Here is a 14,589-nt window from a genome sequence, read left to right as displayed (position 1 = left end):
AATAATAATAACATCAACCCCTGACCTAAACTACTTGTGTTATCTGTAAATTCCAGATACTGTATGAAAAAAGCATTGTAAAATTTTTGTTCTGTTAGCTGAGGCATGTAGCCCCCAGTCACGTTTCCCATGCTTGCTCGATTTATCACGATCCTTTCCCGTGGACCCCTTAAAGTTGTAAGCCTTTAAAATGGCCAAGAATTTCTTTTTTGGGGAGCTTGGCTCTTAAGACAGAGTCTGCCGACGCTCCCAGCCAAACAAAAAACCTCTTCCTTCTTTAATCCGGTGTCTGAGGAGTTTTGTCTGCGGCTCGTCTTGCTACACCTCAGCCTTTGAGTAGCCAGAACTACAAGCAGGCACCACCCACTGGGCTAATTTTCTATATTTGTAGAGATGGGGTCGGCCTATATTGCCCAGGCTGGACTTGATCTCCTGAGCTCAAGGGATCCTCCCACCTCGGCCTCCAAAAGTGCAGGGATTACAGGCATGAACCACTGTGCCTGGTCCACGTGTATTTACTGTGCTTTTTATTGTTGGTATTTCCCCTTCCATACCTGTGTTCCATTTAGTATACTGAGGTTTTCTTTGGTTGGTTAAAAGTTATATATTCTAGTTTCCTTCTAGGGTGGCTGCCCTTAACCTATGACTCATACCAATATGTATCACATTTATTGGTATTAATGGTTTTGTTTTATTCCTAATTTTAGAAGTATCAGCATGTTTTCCTATTCCTTTTGCGTGCCACCTCCAGCCCCATTTTCCTGATATCTTTCCTAGCTGTAATTCCCGGTTATTCTTAGCTACACTTCCTTGTTTCTGCGATCCTAACTTCACATTTCCCTTGTTGTGAGATAACAGTAATCTGGAACAGATTCTTTGGTCACGTCCTCCTCGGTTCTCTTGTGGCATCTCCTGTGTTTCTCTTGCTATTGAGGTACCTTCGTCTAAACTATTTCCAACTTGGATCTTCAGGAGGCAAATATCCTTCAGGTTTTCTATCATTTCAAATATTTCTAATACACTGTGTTGGGCAGGATTCGGAAGCTGCCCCTTCAAGTTTCCTGTACCTTTTTTAGAACGATATGTTCTAGAAAACACTGATGATAGGACAACTAACTGCTGTCTTAGCCTGTTTGATCGAGCCTGGAGCGTACCAGCCGCAGGAAAATCCAGTATTTTAAGCAAGGAAGGAAGGAGTATGAAAGTGGGAATGGAAACGGGAAAGAAAAGGGGGCCAGGAAGAAGGGGATGGAGAGAATAAGGGCTGAGGGGCCTAGACAAACCAGCTGCTCCTAGTCTAGGCACCGCTAGTCTAGGTACTGTGAGTCTAGGCACTGCTAGTCTAAGTACTGTGAGTCTAGGCACCGCTAGTCTAGGTACTGTGAGTCTAGGCACCGCTAGTCTAGGCTCTGCACATTCATAATTAAAACTACTAATCAGTTGACCTTAAAAAGAGAGATTTTCCTGGATTCTCTGAGTGGGCCCAGTGTCATTACATGAGCTCTAAAAAGCTGAGAATTTTCTCAGGCTGGAGCCAAGAAAGATACATCTGATGTCAGAGAGATTCTAAGCATGAGAAGGATTCCATGCACTGTTGCTGACCCTGAGATGTGGGGGCCGTGAGCAAGACTGGAGAGGGGCCTCTAGGAGTTAGGGAAGGGTCACAGCTGACAGTCCGCAGGGAAGCTGAGACCTCAGTACCGCAGATCCAAGGACTGGATTCTGCCAGCAACCTGAATGTACTTCGCAGCAGAGGCTTCCAAAACCTCCCAATCAGAGCCCAGCGGGTGGACACCTTGACCTTGACCTTGAGGAACTGGGAGCAGAGAAACCAATCAAGCCATCTCAGACTTGTAACCTAGAGGACTGTGAAATAATAAAGATGTACTGATTTAAGTAGGTAAGTATGTGGCAATTTGTTATGGCTGCAACAGAAAGGATACCTTCTTATTTAAATGAGAATTCGGATAAAAAAATTCTAGGCTCAAGTTCTTTTCCTTCATATTTTAGAAAGAATACTCTGTCGTTATCTTGCAACCAGGGTTGCTGTTGTGTAGTCTGTTTGCCAAGTGTTTCCTTCTTCCTTCCATTGTTTCTCTGGGGTAATTTGGGTGAGGGAGCCAGAAGCCTGAGCTTCTTTCCTGTCTTCATCCAGTGGATTTGTACTGTTCTAGGCTGTTAGTCACAGTCTCAAGGAGGTAGAGAATGGTTTATATTTTAACCCACCATGTCATAGATGCTCCTTGTAGATCAGATAAGCTTATTGTTTTTCTCTTACACAGCTACTGCTAGTCTTCTCTCCTCCATATTTTATAAATACTATACTTACTGAGATATAATTTACAGACAATACTCCTCTATGAACATAGGAGCTTAAAGTCTCTTGGCCGGGCACGTTGGCTTACGCCTGTAATCCCAGCATTTGGGAGGCTGAGGCGGGTGGATCATGAGGTCAAGAGATTGAGATCATCCTGGCCGACATGGTAGAGCCCCATTTCTACTAAAAATATGAAAATTAGCTGTGTGCGGTGGCACGTGCCTGTAGTCCCAGCTACTTGGGAGGCTGACGCAGGAGAATCACTTGAACCTGGGAGGCAGAGGTTGTGGTGAGCTGAGATTGCACCACTACACTCCAGCCTGATGACAGAGCAAAACTGTGTCACATACACACAAAAAAAGTCTCTTATCTTTGGGAGTATATTGAAACATACAGACATTTGGCCATGTTGTAAAGCATATTCCCAGGCTATAAATACAAAACAATTGAATAATATTACTTCAGTCATGAATCATCTTATCAACCTGTCACTTCTGTAGAAAATCACATTTCTAGCAGTGCTTGCTTCAGGTTTGCAGAGGGAGGAAAATAAGTGTTTTCACTGGACATTGGCTTTTAGACAAAATGAAGGCTAGAACTACATTAAATTCATTTTTACTTCTTATTATTTCTATACTTTATAGATTTCATAAAATCAGCCCACAGTCTTAAATTTATGATAATTATGATAGATAACTTAGTAAAACACCCAATCCCTTTCAGTTATTGGAAACACTTAGGACTTTTAGGTTTTAACAACAAGTAGCACATTGTAGAACAGCAGTGCTGTTTAAAAACTGAACTCAGTTGAATTAATCAGACATGACAAGATATTTTATGACTCAAACAGAAGCTTAATGAACAATGTTGAATGGATTTAAATGCTTTTTTATAGTATATCTAAACTGTGTGAATTATGGTAACACTACCTTTGAGAAGAAATCATCAATTTTAAATTTAACATACAGGATGGCACCCTAGGAAAACGTTAAAAAGTCAGGAAAATTGTACCTTTAAGAGTGCAAATGAGCAATGAACATACACACTACCAGAGTCACCTCCTGGGACGCCTAGACATTTACTTGTGATTTGAGCATTTTTCTGCCTAGAAACCACAAAAGTGACTGTTTAGCTGTAACTGGCAGGCACCACATGACAGAGCAACAACAGAGCAAGAAAACCAGGAATTTTTTTTTCTCAAAATAATTTCAAATCTTGTTTTAAAAGCTTTTTTGCTAAGGTGTCTCCTCCTCCCAAGAAACTAACAAAGAGCCACAGCAGCAACAATGATGCCCAGCGAGAGCAGCACTGCGCCTGTAAAATCCAGTAAAGCACTCTGCCCTGAGGATTCATCACTGCAGCTTTCCTGAGTGTTAGAATGTTTTCTACCTGACTGCTCCAGGAATGTGCGAGCCAAAAAATTAACAAAAATGATCCCTGGCTTGTGGCGATCCACAGGCGTTGACAGAATCAAACATAATATCTCTGCAGAACACAACCTCACGTAGGCAGCAGAGGTTTCCTACAGTAAAAAAGCCATGCCACAAAAAAGCTCAGAAACCTACAGAATGTATCAAGAGTCAAACCACAGGAAGTGACTGAGTCAATCCCACAGAGTAGGTTAGGCCCTGAAGAACTACAGATATTAGAACTACAAAGGAAATAGCAAAATATGTATCCTTAAATCATTAAAGACATAAAAGAATAAAACCCACTGCAACTATTAAGACATTGTCAAAAAGACTAGTTATACCTGAAACAGAAAGAACCAAGCAGCACTTATAGCAATGAAAAATTTGTCAATTAAAATTTGGAACTCAACACACTGATGAAGCAGCATATTAAATATAGGATGGGCTGGGTGCGGTGGCCCATGCCTGTAATCCCAGCACTTTAGGAGGCTGAGGTGAGTGGATCACCAGAATTCAAGAGTTCGAGACCAGCCTGGCCAACATGGTGAAACCTCGTCTCTACTAAAAACAAAAAAATTAGCCTGGTGTGGTGGTGGGCACCTGTGATCCCAGCTACTCACGAGGCTGAGGCAGGAGAATCTCTTGAATCCGGAAAGTTGGGACGTCACCATCCCACTCGGATCCGTGGGGCCCTAACAGTGTGGTCCCCGCGAGGATCCCCCATTCTCCTTGCCCTGGGGCTCCTGCAGGAGGGAGACTGAGACTCACTAGGTGCTAAGTGTCCAGGGTCCGGCAGGGGCTTCCAGTTGTCGCCTCCCCAACCTCGACACTCCCGGTCCAGGGCTCCTGGCTTTTCCGCTGGGCTGGGGGCCTCAAGTATGGACGTCGTGAGGGGGAGAAAACCTTGGAATGGGTGGAACAGAAGGATAGGAGGGAGGGCAGGAGAAAGGGAGAGGAAGGAAGGAAGTAGGGCCAGAAAAAAGGGAGGAACCTCCGCCAGGAAAATGGGGAGAGGGTGACACGCACACATCCCCCACACTCATGGACTCCCCATCTCCTGCTCTCTGCCCTGTAAGGAACGCAGGCCCCACCCCCTCCAGCCTCACTGTGTTTGGGGTCAGCCATTCCAGCGGGGTGAGGCGTCCCCTTGTGGGTGCGGTTGGCATTTCCCTGAGGGCTGTGGACGCTGAGCACCTTTTCCTGGGTTCACTGCCCTTCTTCTCCTTCTCCTTCTCCTTTTCCTTCTCTCCTTCTTTTCTTTCTCCTACTCCTTCTGCGTCTCCTTCTCCTTCTCCTTCTCCTCCTTCTTCTGCTTCTCCTTCTTCTTTTTGAGACTGAGCTTCCCTCCTGTTGCCCAGGCTGGAGTGCAATGGGGTGATCTCTGCTCACCGCAATCTCTGTATCCCGGGTTCAAGCGAGTCTCCTGCCTCAGCCTCTCAAGTAGCTTGGATTACAGGCATGCGCCACCTCGCCCGGCTAGTTTTTTGTATTTCTAGTACAGATGGGGTTTCTCCATGTTGATCAGACTGGTCTCCATCTCCCCACCTCAGGCGATCCGCCAGCTTCGGCCTCCCAAGCTCCTGAGATTATAGGCGTGAGCCACCGCGCCCTGCCTGCATTCTTCTTCTGATGTCAGTGGGGAAGGGGAAGTCTGCAAACCGCAGTGGGACTGTGACCCCAGCCGGTGTCGGTGTCTTGACACCGCCTGGGAAGATGAATTCAAGGACCAGTAGAAAATAGAGAAAGAACGGATATTTATTGTAAAAGGAAAAGTACACACTCAAGTAAAGGGAGTGCGGGGGAACTCAAGAGAGAGGCAGGTGCAAGGGGGTTTGGGGCTGCCACCTTTATGAGTTTCTTCAACGAAAGGGGGGAATGTTCATGAAAATTCTTTGAAAAAGGAGAGGGTTTCTCACAACTGTGGTGCCCGCATTTTCACACCAAATACGGGTATCTTCAGAGCTGCTAGAGAGCTGGCTGGTGTGGGTTTAGTATGTTAATCAGCATGTAATGAGGTCCTAGGTGAAACCTAGGTCAAATCCAGGGCCATGTTGGGTCCACTCATTCTTAGGCAGCTTGGTCTACATTCTGGTTTTCAGCATCTTACCAGCCCACAGCCTCTGCAGATATTTGAACAGATTCTTTTTGCTAGTTACCTGAAACTGCTGCCTAAAGTTTTCTATTCTTTTGTGACCACCCTGTAGTATACCTGTCTCACATTGGAGAAATGTCTATTCCAATTCTCTTGCATATATATAAATTGGGTTATTTCACTTTAGAATATTGATTTGCAAGAGTTCTTCGGATATTCAGGATACCAGTCCCTTACCAGATATATGATTTTCAAATATTTTCCTCATTCCATAAGTTTTTTTCTAACCTTCTAAATGGAGTCCTTTTTGAAGCACAAAAGTTTACATTTGCATGAAATGAAATTAAAATACCTTTTATTTTGCCATTTGTGCTATTGGCATACAGTACTTAAGCGTTTGCCAAATCCGGGGTCACAAGAATTTACAGCCCTATTTTCTTCTAAGGCTTTCATAGTTTCATGTCTTAGGTGGACATCTGCCATTCATCTAGAGCTAGTTTTTGTGTGTGCTGTAAGGAGGGGACCTGCCTCATTCTTCTGCATGCACCATCCAGTTGTCCCAGCACCGTTCACTGTAGTGTAGGATGCACCTGTCCAACCTCATGTCCCTCCCTTCTGCACTTGGTGTCAGAACTGTGTCCTGCTGAAAGGTTCTCCCAGGGTTTCCACCAATGAAATCCCCTCATGTGAATCCCATTTGCTTCTTCTCGGAGGACCTGGACTAAGGAGTGGATTCACCAGAGGAAATTATATTTCATGAGATGGAACATTCTGGGAATGCTGACACTCAGCAGACCCCTGACTATATCAAAAGTAAGAAGTTGCATGATTTGGTCATTTGGGTCGCACAAGTCCTCTGTCAAATTTGCTCATTTGTGTTTAATTTTTTCTTTGTCATTTCTTATGTTGGTTTTGTTGTTGTTTTCTTTGAGACAGGCTCTCACTGTGTCACCCAGTCTGGAGTGCAGTGGCATCACCTCAACCCCCTGCAACCTCAAACTCCCTGGCTCAAGTGATCCTCCCACCATAGCCTCCTGAGGAGCTGGGACTACAGGCTTGTGCTACTACGCTTGGTCAATTTTTAAAATTCTCTGTAGAGACATGGTCTCACCATGTTGCCACGGCTGATCTCCAACTCCTAGCCTCAAGCGATTCTCCAGCATTGGCCTCCCAAATTTCTGGGATTGCAGGTGTGAGCCACCACTCCTGGTCCAAAAAGTTGCTACTTTTTAGTTTTTACTTTTGTCATGGTTGTATGACATTATGTAGATTTTTAAAATTCTGTATAATTAATGTGGGCAATGCTATACAATAAAATGTTTCTTCAGCCACAGCTTCTTAAAAATAGAAGTGGCATGAAAATGTTATGCATTTGTCAAATCTTGAAGAAGTTTCAAATATTTAGGGTGATTCTGACCTCTAATTTTGGGTGACATAATAATCCATAAAAACAAGTAAAGCACCCACTCTGATCTGGAAGGGGTAAGGAGGTGAAAGTTTTGATAACCCAAAGTTATAGCCTCTTTTGTAGACATGATCTTGCCTAAATTTCTCATGCCCCACAAAAGAGGGTCCTGAACTCCCCACTTCTCCAGAGCTCCCTGCAGTCCTTGAAGCACTCTCTCTGGCTGTCTCTGCAAGTGGCTGAACAGCTCCTCCTGGTCTCTGTGGGGCTGCGGAGACCCCGGGTCCCCTAGGCCCAGAAGCTGTTGTGCTTATCAGGTCCCACCAAGGGTGCACCCCACCATGGGTGGTGGAGGAGACCAGGTGGAGCTGCTCCTGCCCCTACCGCTCTCCTGACTGGCCAATCTTAATTGGAGGAAGGAGTAGGGATGAGTGGAGCCATGGAGGTTGGTGCTGGAAAGAACAGAAATGAAGACCTTTGTCCAATCCCCCAAATTACGGGGATCCCTTTCTGAGTTCTAGCAGCCCTGGGGTAGTCTGATGATTGGATTCTTCCCATGTGTCTTAAACCCTATCATAAGGCAGCCACTGTGCTAGGTGCTGGGTTTACATGTGGGTGATGGATGTTTCCTGTCCTCCAGGAACTTAGTATCTAGGGACAGAAACAAACACCCATGTGGCTGCTGATGATGATGTGATGTCCCCGCAGTGGTTGGGGCTATCAGAGGACAGAAGAGGGGGTGATTCATTCTGCCTGGGGAGTTGCATGGAGGCTTTTCAGGAGGTGGCATTTCAGCTGTTCTTGTAGGAATAGAAAGAATACAGCGTGGCCAGATGGGAGAAGACAGGGCACCTGGCAGAGGGACAAGCATGAGGAGGAGGCCTGGGAGTGCAAATATCACAGAAGTTTGAGGAGCTGTGAGAAGTCTGCAGTAATGAAGCCTCAGTTACTGGGATAGATTCTTTCCACAGGGAGGAGGGACTGTCAGGCAGGATGATAGGCTAGGTGGATGAAGAAACTTCCTTGGAGTCCCTGTCTCCCTCCACAGCAAATCAACCAGGAAATCAATTCACCATTCATACATGTATGTTATCACACACACACACACACACACACACACACACAGACATGCACACTCATAGAAACAAACACAAACACATGCACACATACAGACACAGGCGCACACACACACACATGCATGCACACACACACACACTCACAGAAACATATAGGCACACAGACAGACGCACGGGAGAAACTGGGTGTCATCTCGAGAGCTGTCATGTCCAACCAAACCTGCCTACTCTCTTGTCACCTCAGGTGCTGTCTCTCAGCTCTCCAAGGATTTCTGAAGCCATCAAGTAGGATGTCACTGTGTTATCTGAAACAACGTGGCTCTGGGATGAAGCAGCATCCTGTTTCTTTTCGCTGCAGCAAAAGAGAAACCTCTCCCCTGGGGCAGAACTGCTGGGCCACCAGAGAGCACCCCTCTGCTCTTTGCCCTCAGGGAATCTTGATCTGCAGGGTGGGAGGAACTGCCCCAACTCTCCCAAAAAGGAACTCTTTATGGACCCCTCATGCGCCATGATGTCACTGCCTCTTTTGTCCTCTCTCTAGCCCATGGCTGTGGATCCCAGGCTGTGTGCCGAGGAACTCAGCACAAACTCACTGTGAGAAAACATTCTGGGGTTACTGAAATATTTGAAGGATGAGCAGTCACATCTGCCGGACACCTCAGGAAGTGCTAGTGCAAGGTATTTCACAGTTTCAACCTTAAGACTATGCACCATTGCTTTAGATGTAATTTTACAATCTGTGCTTTCAACAGATGGTGTGATTAAAAAACAAGAACCCCTGTAAAAATCTGTATGAAATAGGAAATGATGGCAACTGTGTCCAATCGGCTCCCAAGGTTTGAGAAGTTGTTCAGTGCCCAGTAGGTACACATGTCCATTAGTAAACACTTGTGATTATTTAAGAATGAAACAAACATACTACTTTTTCAATTTATGTGAAATATTTTCTTAAACGGTGATGAAATTGCTAAGTCATAAATATATATTGTTTGGTCCTAACTACTTAATAGATACATTCTTGGTTATTTCTTTTGTTTTAGGGCTATCTTGAAAATGTTACGGAGGCACCTTCTGGATTTTCCCTGGACCATTCCAGGCCATTTCTCGGGCTCTGCCTCCTGCGGGAAAGCTCACCTCCATGAAGCCAGGACTCACATGTCACCTTCCTGGGAGACCTTTTTGTTCTGGTTACTGAGGACCTTGGGCCTCCCCCTCTCTCTCTTCCTTCCCACATCCTTGTTCTCCACCCCCTAAGTCATCTGTCACTTTCCTACATTCTGGAATACACCTGCTCATTATGTTCACTTGCTGTCCCCACTGGAGCAGGGATTTTGTCTGTTTTCCTCAGGGAAGCATTCATGGCACAGCCCATTATCCATGCTGAGGCTATACCTACCCTGTGAGTGAATAAATGAAAGGACAGTCATTGGGGTAGGGGCCTCTTTGTTGCCCATTTGTTCGCTACACTTTAGATGGTAACTTAGGACATGGTGGAACCGGTGTTCTCTGGGCACAATAAACCAGAATATATTGTGAAGGCAAGAAGTAGAAATAAATGTTAGGAGGAAGAATATGAATTTTCATCAAGGAGTTGAAAAGAGGGAGAAAAAAAAAAAACAAAAAACCAATCAGGAAAGGGGCAAGTTTGTCTTGGTTGTAGATAACCTGGTGGAGAAACACAGCTGTCTGTGATAGAGATTGGGGTCTGTTAGTTTCCTCTGCAATGTGAGACCACCTCCACCACCTGCCCTGTGTCCTCCTCTATCCTGAGGCTGAATGCAGCTCTTGTCCCTTGAGTGCTAAGGAAGCCACAATCCCAGGCCAGAGGAAGGACTGAGGTGGACAGTGAAAAAGGAGGTGGTAGATGCAGAAGGGGAAGCCTGAGGATAAACAAAAAAATGTCACTTGAAAATGGGACAAAAAGGAAGGGTATAAAGAACAAGGTGGAAATCATCTGATATTCCATCACACAGTGTTTCATGTTGGGGTTTTGGTGCAATCATATGTAATTTTTATACAATTATGATCATACACTTTACAATTATTTTAGATCACTAGAGTGTATTTTTTTTTTTTTTTTTTTTTTTTTGAGATAGAGTCTCTCTCTGTCGCCCAGGCTGGAGTGCAGTAGTGCGATCTTGACCCACTACAGCATCCGCCTCCCGGGTTGGAGCAATTCTCCTGCCTCAGTCTCCTGAGTAGCTGGGATTATAGGCATGTGCCACCACACCAGGCTAATTTTTGGGTTTTTATTTTTATTTTTTTGTATTTTCAGTAGAAATGGATTTCACCATATTGGCCAGGCTGGTCTCAAACTCCTGACCTTGTGATCCATCCACCTTGGCCTCCCAAAGTGCTGGGATTATAGGTGTGAGCCCGACCAAGAGTGTGTATTTTTAGAACAGGGATAGAATTCATAGTGCAGAGCTCTCTCTCGCTCCTGTCAGTTAATTCTTCTTCTTCTTCTTCTTCTTTTTTTTTTTTTTTTTTTTGGCCTCATGTGATTTTATTTTATTTATTAATTTTTTATTTCAATTCATATCATAAAGGGTACACATGCAAGTTTGTCACATGGGTCAATTGTGGGAGGCTGAGGCTTGGGGCCCCAGTGATCCCATCACAGCCAGTAAGCATAGTACCCAACAGGTGGTTCTTCAGTCCATGTTGCCCTCCCCACTCCCCTGTCTAGTGATCTCCAGTGTCTCCATCTTTACATTCATGTGTATTCAGTGTTTAGCTCCCACTTGTAAATGGGAATCTGCAGCATGCGGTTTTCTACTTCTGTGTTAGGTCACTTATGATACTGCCCTGCAGGTCCATCCATGATGCTGGAAAGAACTTGATTTTGTTGTCTTTCATGGCTGCATAGATTTTCATGGTGTGTGTGGACCACATTTTCTTCATTCAATCCGATCTCACACAGTGAAGTCCTCTCACTGTGGGTTCAGGACACAGGAGTGGGAAATAATTTAGCCTGGGGAGGTGTGATGTGATGTGTCAACCTGGAAGGTGATTTGGATGAGACTGATGTTTAAATTGGTGAATGTTGAGTAAAGCAGATTACCCCTGTAACAGAGGTGGGCTTTATCTAATTAGTGGATGTTTTGAAAGATCTAAAAGACTGACCTGTCAAAAAAAAAAAAAAAAAAAAAAAAAAAAAAAAATCCTCCAGCAGACTGCACGTGCCGCATCAGCTCTCCTGGGTCTCCAGCTGGGTGGCCCACACTGCAGATGGTGGGCTTGCCAGCCACATATTAGTGTGAGGCAATTTCTAATAATAAATCTTTCCATCTCTCTCTCTGCCTACACACACACACACACACACACACAGAGACACACACACACACACAGAGTTACTTCTGTTTCTCCAGAGAATCCTAATACAGGAAGGTATGGCTAACCTAATGAGAGGTAACATTTGTGCCCAACTTTTAAATCATGACTGACTCTGAGCTGGTGGGAAATGGAATACTTGCCAGAGGATGCACCACAACAGAAAGCCTGGAGGCAGCAAGATAGGACCAGGAATAGGCCAGGAGAGTTTGACCATAGAGGATCAGAGAGGAAGAGATGTCAGGAGGTGAGAAGGGACAGGGAGGAAGTGTGGGAAATTTCTATTATAGTCATGAGTGTCAGGCAGAAAATCCATGGAAACACACATACACACACAGACACAGACACACATGCACACACACAATGCACACCACATGCACATACCTACGCAGCTAAGACAGCTGGTCTAATCTCAGAATAGTTGGTGAGTCTTTGCTCTGATTCGCCTCCTGCCAGCTCCGGTGTTCAAGTGAGGATCAAGGCCTGTGAACCTGAATGATCCCAGCTCCTGTTTTGACTGAGGTGCTTCCGGCTCTAGAAGGACCTGGGAGTTGCCTCCAGAAAGGAGAAGGCAGGAGAAGCTGCCCAAAGCAGAGAACAGAGAGTGAGAGGGAAACACCTGGAGGCCCTGGCTTTGGAGGAGAAGGAACCGTAGTGGATTTATTGAGGTATTCATCTCTTTACATCAGTTTCTTAAAAGTATGTTTTTCTTACATTCCCACTTTCAACTAGTAAAACAAAACAAAACAAAACAAACAAAAAAACCAATGTGAAACCACCAAGAATTGCAAAGTATTTGCAAGCAGAATCCAGAGAACTTCTCTGCCTGCACTACTTGAGAGCGAGCTGCCACACTGATGCCTCATCTTTAATGATGCCACCTCATGCTCCATACTTTAGTGTTCTTCCTACAAACCACGACACTCTCCTAATAAGCACAATACAATCACCAAAACAGATTTCACATCCATACCTTACATCCATCTCATGCTCAGACACTACCCAAGATTCACCAGTTGTTTCGATTATCTGTTTTACAGACAAGGATCTGATGGATTTAGGCATTTCCTATCTACTCATTTTACTGAAAATATAGATCAGGGTGCTTTCTTTGCCCTATTATTTGATCTCTATATTTTTGAAACTATGTGGAGAGATTTAGATTCATGTGATACTTCTTATTGTGTGTTACTTTTAAGTCCTCATTAATATATTTGAAAGGTTTAACATTTTTTTAATCCAGCATTTGGGTTGCTTAATCTTTTACTAGTTCAGATGTTCTAGTCTGACAAAGAAACAGAAATGCAATACCAACATGAGAAAATATACTGCACTTTAGTGGAATATTTTACTGCTAACTTTATATTATGATGGACATGCTGACAGCAAGAATAAAGACTTTGAAGGAGACCATGCTCACGGTGCCTTCTTGGGGACATGTTCACCCTTCCAAAAAGACACAGCGTTGGTTTATGTCGCTGAAGAAATCCTGGGTCATTTGTCCTGGGAAACCCCTCCATAGTCACTACTCCCCATCTCACAGCCCCTGTCACTGAGGGGCAGGTTTTTCCCTGCACACCCAGCCCTGGCCCTGAAGCCTGTACCTACCATTTCCTTGATGTTCCACATCAGAGAGCTTCCCACATCACCTTGAAGTGGCACCCATAACTCTGAATGTGACTGTCCATGGCCTGTGCCATCCATTCCTGGTGAGCTCAGAGGTAAGCATGAAACTCCAGCAGCAGGTCACCCGCCCCCATGTGCCACCATATCCCTGGTCTCTGAGTCCACTCTGCTCCAGACAGAGCCATCAGCTGGCTCAGGATCTGGAGTGTGATGGAGGTGGGATGGCAGGGGCATCAGCCCAGGGCCCGGCCAGGAATCCCATGTGTCCCAGGGGTTTGGGCTTTTCTAAACCTTGTCCTGGACACTCTCTTCTCTTCACTTTCCACATTAATCGCTGGTACCCGAACTGGTTTCTCTGGAATGAAGCCCTAAACTTCTGCCACAGGAATTGAGTGTGCCCGGGAACTCAAAACCCCCTCCTCTTGGGAATGCCCCAGATTGCTTTCTTCTGAGCCTCCTCCAGGGATACCCACTTGAGATCCCCATTTCTCTTTCTTCAGTTACCTCCTGCACTTGGCTCCAGGGTGCTGTCCATGCCCATCAAAAAGTCCCCAAGCCATCTTGTGCAGTCTCCCATTGAGATGTAATGGAAGGACATGGTCACATCCTTGCCATTCTCCCACTTTTCTTTCATCTTTCTGGCTCCAGGATGAACCGTTGTCCACATTCTGATCTCTGAGTCAAAGAGGAGGAAGATCTGTCCATTGAAACCGAACTGCCAAGATCCACTGCTGTGTCCTTCGGCTTTCTGCTCACAAGACATCCTGGCCTGCAGGGTGAGGGGTTCTGCCCCCTTTAGAGAGAGATCAGCTCTGGTCTTGACAAATTTTGCATCCCCATCCTGTTCTCCTTACAATTTCCTGGCCTTACTCTCTCTGCCACATCTTAGCCTTGCCTCTAGACCTCTTGAGGGGTAAGATGACCTTCCCATTTGTATTTTTTTTTTTTTTTTGAGACAAAGTCCTACTCTGTTGCCCAGGCTGGAATGCAGTGGCACAACCTCAGCTCACTGCAGCCTCTGCCTCCTGGGTTCAAACGATCCTCCTGCCTCAGCTTCCCAAGTAGCTAGGATTATAGGCGTGCGCCACCACACCTGGCTAATTTTTGCATTTTTAGTAGAGACAGGGTTTCACCATGTTGATCAGTCTTGTCTCAACTTTCTGACCTTCTGATCGGCCCACCTCAGCCTCCCAAAGTGCTGAGATTACAGGCGTGAGCCACGGTGCCCAGCCCCCATTTGTATTTTTACATGAAAACTATAAATGCCTCTAACCTATCACTGTACCTGCTCCCTCCTGTCCTGGGCCATCTGAAACTTACCCCTGGGT

General features: G+C 45.2%; 2 long non-coding RNA genes across 2 annotated transcripts in view; one reads left to right on the top strand and one right to left on the bottom strand.

Annotated features, from left to right (window-relative positions):
- Nucleotides 1-13: 13 nt before the first annotated feature.
- LOC113223312 lies at nucleotides 14-6,816 on the top strand. Its single transcript, XR_003308673.1, has 3 exons — nucleotides 14-1,900; nucleotides 6,535-6,634; nucleotides 6,758-6,816. It is a non-coding gene; the product is annotated as an uncharacterized LOC113223312 (long non-coding RNA).
- A 5,542-nt stretch (nucleotides 6,817-12,358) lies between these two features.
- LOC113223309 overlaps nucleotides 12,359-14,589 on the bottom strand; it is a 7,953-nt gene continuing 5,722 nt past the window's right edge. The window contains exon 3 of the long non-coding RNA XR_003308671.2: nucleotides 12,359-14,047. This is a non-coding gene — a long non-coding RNA (uncharacterized LOC113223309). The remainder of the gene's footprint in view (nucleotides 14,048-14,589) is intronic.

Source organism: Piliocolobus tephrosceles, chromosome 5 (assembly GCF_002776525.5).
Source record: "Piliocolobus tephrosceles isolate RC106 chromosome 5, ASM277652v3, whole genome shotgun sequence".
Lineage (NCBI taxonomy): Eukaryota > Metazoa > Chordata > Mammalia > Primates > Cercopithecidae > Piliocolobus > Piliocolobus tephrosceles.
Note: the sequence above shows the minus strand (reverse complement) of the source record. Positions and strands in the feature narration are given on the sequence as shown.